We start from the raw sequence: 5,231 nt of genomic DNA, 5'->3' as shown, positions 1-5,231 counted from the left end.
GATCTATGTTGGTGAGACTATTTCCTCATTATCACACTCTTATGAGTTAGGTCTACTATTGGTAGTAAAAGAATTTCTGCTTCGAGTTATCATTAAGACAACATTATGATGTATTACATAGAAAATAGGAAAAAATTAATCTTCTATTAAATTTAAGCACATCCTCCGTGACATGTTTAAATTGTTCATTAACCAGTAAAGACATCTTTGGAATATTTTTGTTAATGTATCCTCACAGTATTAGATAGATTCCTGTAAATTTTTATTCATCGGGAAATATAGTTACAACGACTTTGCAAATATTAATGAAAATTGTCGCTTGAGGTAAACTTATCCTAAAAACATTGATTTTATATGGTTCTGGTATAGTTCCGTAATCAATGAGATTTTCACGAATCGTATCCTTCTCTTGGTCAATATACTTTCCTTTTCCCTCTTACTTTGCATACATTCCCTCTCTCCCTCCCACCCTCCACCTCTTCCCTCCATTTCCCTCCTATTCCAAATCACCATCGAAACAGGAGACTACTCCAAGGTCATTCAATTCCTGATCCTCTCAGTTGGGCCATTATTGATGTCTGGCTGGAATTCTGCAAAGCCTTTCGAATATATCTTTCGTATTTTTTTTCCTTTATTGGCTGAATCCATTTGGCTCCTTTGTTGGTGGCAAAAGGGTTCTAACAACATTTGTCCATGTTGGGGAAGACCCATTAATCAACTTTTACATTCTTAAAAATTTTGTTAAAAATTTAAATTTTAAGACAAGCTCTGTTTTTCCTCTGTCTGTTGCTGCCCCCTCTTCTGCTCTTCTTCCTCAGACGGATTACAGCACGGGGGACGTGACGTCCAGCAATGTTGCAAGCGCTCCGCAAAAGGAACACCATGCAGCATCATCACAGACCACAAGACGTTCCAGCAGAATAGCCAACGGGAATTCGAACAACAACAACGGAATGACCTAGTTGGGCTGTTGGGCTGTTGAGCGCTTCCTCCATCTGCGTTCGTCATTGAGGAATTGTCCTGTTCACTGCAACTACAACTCCCAACAGTCGAGTAACTGCAAAGATATTTAATTTACTGCTAATGCTAACAGATGCATTCCAGGTATTTTAGGGAACAAAAATATACACCCTTATTGTCATTTAGGGGCTCGAACGATGTGCACTCACTTGAGAGCACACTCGCTGGTCTATTTCTACGGAATCAGAAAAGGCATCTATCGACGAGGATGGGATTCGAACCCACGCAGGGAAACCCTATTGGATTAGCAGTCCAACGCCTTAACCTCTCGGCCACCTCGTCGTTCAATTAACGTCACATTATGAGCTCTTGTGATGAGGGACCTGACTGAGGCAACACTCATAGAGCCCGAGTGGTTTTCCTGGTACAGGTCAGAATAAGATTTTATCTGACGTCTACTGCGGCTGTAACTTGATGCTGCGCCTATACTGCGGTAAAACACGTTTATGGTCATAAATGTATGATAAACATGTCGCCAATATAACGCAAATACGTCGACAACATGTTGAAAACCAGTCAGGTACTGTAAGCGGGAACGAATATTTGTTAAACGTATGAAGCATTTGTCTTGACTACCGATAAGTATTCAACACATTTATGATCACAAACATGTCATAAACATGTCGATAACATCCATCAAATGTCAAAAACATGTAGGAAACCAGTCACCTACCATAAGTGGAGAACAAAATATTGGACAATGCTGGATAATCGTATGAAGCACTGCTTATGGTCACCAACAAGTCGTTGACTTGTGTTCAACTTCTTTGTGATGTGTATGTGATAAGTTACCGACGTTTAACTGTGGTATGAACGCGCCTTACAACCTGCAGTATATAAACAGCAAGAAATGCGGAAAGAAGAATATGGGGAGAGAAATTGTCCAAAGGAAAAATATGGAGATGGAGACCTAATACTGATTATAAGAATAAGAATGAACTCACATCATAAAGAGTCTATATTATTTTTCCGGTGTATTTCCCTTTTGCTAAAACCAGGACTTCATACTCTTTATGGTCATCTTTATGTAATTCTTTGACTATATAACCTCAGCGTATGCTCTTCCTGTAATTGCTTTATATTAATTGATATAGACTACACAAGTTATCTTGTTTCCTTTCAAAACAAAGTGTTTTTCCTTTTCATCAGTAAAATTTACCAGTGTAAAAATTCGTTGGAATCTTTTGAGAGAAATTGTATCAGTTCTGTACTACTTCATATCTAAGGTATCTTCGGTTATCTATATAAACTCTAGAATTATAATAGGCTTTCCTTACCTATCGGCTTTGATCTATGGTCAGATCTTAATAGAGCTTTTGGCTAATAGTACTTTTTTTAAGATCTACACAATATAATTTCTGCCTTTACGTAACTGATCCTTGTAAAACTTGCGAAGGTAGAAAATAAACTATAGAATGAAATCATAAAAGGAATCTCTCTCTCTCTCTCTCTCTCTCTCTCTCTCTCTCTCTCTCTCTCTGTGTGTGTGTGTGTGTGTGTGTGTGTGTGTGTTTTAACCAGATGTCGTTGGGTAACAAGCCAGCAACCGTCAGGAACCATCAATTTTGGCTGCAACGCTGAACTCGAAAAGTGTCCCGTTCCAGTCCAATGATTTGCATAGCAAAGGCGAGAGAGAGAGAGAGAGAGAGAGAGAGAGAGAGAGAGAGACGGGGACGAGTCTGGTCTCCCCATATCAGGAGTCAGGATATCGGACTGTAATTCTTGAAGGAAGTCGAAGAAGAGACGAAGAAATAGGAACCTTTTCTCTGAATGTCATACAGTTGAGTGATTATAAAGGGAAGAAGTCTGTTCTGTTAAGTTAGGGAAATGATAGGTAAACCTTTGGAGACAGTTCTTACTCATCTTGACATCTTTAGTTCTTTAATTCAGTAAAATTGTTTCCTTTTATACTGATGTACTCGTTGTTTTCATTCCTTGGGAAATATTATTTTTTTTGAAGAGCAGAAAGTTGTCTAATAATTCATTAATCGCTTATACAGATATCATGACCTATTTTCTATTGATAATGTGATTCGAATTATATATTATTTGCAGGAATAAAAATTAGCAACTGCTTTTGCATGGCAACTATTGGCTCTTCACTGTTGCATAAAAGAATTTTGGTTGTCATAATTCTGACTGCAGTAAATTGTAGATTTTTTAAACATGTTTCTTTTGTAAGTATCAAATAAGATAAACGAGTTTCGTAGAAAAGCAAAAACTCGTATTAAATGAAAACTATTCCTGCCCATTACAAACCTCTTCCCGATACTGAGACCAGGAGCTAATCAGACAAATAGTAAAAAAAAAAAATTTAACAGCAAAAAAAAAAATTAAAAAAAAAAAAAAACTTTAGCCTCATATATTTCCCATCACGCATCATTTCTTTTCAAGGTGGACCAAAGGAGCACCCTCTGAACTCCGCAACAAAAATCGATGATTTCTTTGCTGCTTCCTTAACGGCAACTCGAACATCTGTTGTTTCCCAACGTTTGGTCTAGCCCGGTACGTTTCATTTATTCATATATTTTCTTCTGTTTCTGGGAGGTAAATTCATATTTTTCATAGTTCTAATTCCTTAAAAAAATTCTGTTCAAATTTGTCTTGTATAAAAAGGAGATCAGTAATTTATTGCTCATTCGAGTATAGAAGCTCAAATTACCTGGAAATATGATAACGTTATGCAAATGACCTCCTCTAATAACCTCCTCGTTTTGTTTAAAAAGCATAATTGCTATATTCGTTTGAGTTCTTTTGTTATGTCGCTCAACAGCTGTTCAGTTTCCAATAGAGAATGAAGCTGTGGTATCAGTTGCGAAAGATTCATAGTAATCAGTGAATCCTAGAAGGGTTCATGCACCTATTGGACTCGTCGTTGTCAACATGTCAAACGATTAATTCATGGCAATTGCTTCGGTGTAATCTCGGGAATATAACCAACATATCTCATATTTATAGACAGACATCCCATTTATTTATCCTAAGCCTCTCTGATAAAGATAGATACCCAGTAATTCATCGTAATACCTTCTCTTATAAATGTGAAAAAGAGAAAGAAAAATCGAAATAAATACTCAAAACACTTCTTTTATAATTATGTATAAACGAGTGAGAACCTCCCACAGCAATCAGTAAAAAAAATAAAAACATGAAATCTTATACCTTGGTAAACTAAACTCACACTACAAACACACACATAACTTTCTTTCCTCGAAGACGTCGGTGACGGAACAAGAGATTCATGGAAAGAAAATCTCTGCCGCAATTCTTGGCCGGAATTGTCCTGGACACGAAAAGGAACTGGAATGTTTTCACATTCCATAAAGCTGTTGGTTTCTTTTGTGACCTTTTCAGCAAACTCTTAGGAACGCTTCAAAACTATTTCCACCAGTGGATACTTGCACGAGAGAGAGAGAGAGAGAGAGAGAGAGAGAGAGAGAGAGAGAGAGAGAGGCAGCAGGAAGGGGTATGCAGAAAAGTCGTGTGTTATCTACAATAAAAGGTCCTGAAAATATTATGTGAGAATAACGTTCAGCCAAATCATATGCGTAAGGTATCAAAATTCACAAACTATCATTCATTTCTTGGTAATCTTCCGCTAAAGCTGATTACAAATCTTCGTTTAATCATAAATCATGCTATTTCTGAGAGACCGAGTGTTACTTTGTAGGATCCCCTTAAAACAAATTCAGTTTCCTTCATGAATCATATCAGTGGGTTATTATAAAAATATATTTAAGTATGGCAGTGTGGGAATTATTGTCTTGGAAAATTTGTCGTATTTCGATAAGTTGGGCGTAATGCTTCATGTTGTAGCTATTTTGATTTTTTCTTTTTATGAATGACGATATATTACCAAATAAAATAAGGAAGCTTCGCTAGTTATACATTTATTGCTAAACTAGAGTTTTGTTTTGGGCAGTATGGAACTTGTTGTACTTCGGTAATAAAATAAATCATTATTTTAAGATATAAAAATCCTCCTCACGACTATTCGTCACAAAATAAATGAACAGTAAAATTTTTACTTATGCTCATGACAGACATCGTGACAGACATCGCTACCGAAGAGCAAGAGCCCTTACTGGCATAAAGCCTGCTATTCCTAAAGCATTCAGCTGAATACAACCGATTACAATGCAAAGTTCTGTCTCGTAATCGGTTACATTCAGTCTGTTTGTCTTAGAGCTACCTGTCCTTATAACAAACAG

At 36.8% G+C, this 5,231-nt stretch overlaps 1 non-coding gene across 1 annotated transcript; it reads right to left on the bottom strand.

Moving 5' to 3' along the window:
* Window positions 1-1,220: 1,220 nt before the first annotated feature.
* Trnas-gcu (transfer RNA serine (anticodon GCU)) lies at window positions 1,221-1,302 on the bottom strand. Its single transcript has one exon. It is a non-coding gene; the product is annotated as a tRNA-Ser (tRNA).
* Between the last annotated feature and the right edge of the window lie 3,929 nt (window positions 1,303-5,231).

Source organism: Macrobrachium nipponense, chromosome 1 (genome assembly GCF_015104395.2).
Source record: "Macrobrachium nipponense isolate FS-2020 chromosome 1, ASM1510439v2, whole genome shotgun sequence".
NCBI classification, from domain to species: domain Eukaryota; kingdom Metazoa; phylum Arthropoda; class Malacostraca; order Decapoda; family Palaemonidae; genus Macrobrachium; species Macrobrachium nipponense.
The sequence above is the reverse complement of the archived record's forward strand: the minus strand, read 5'-3'. Positions and strand labels throughout refer to the sequence as shown.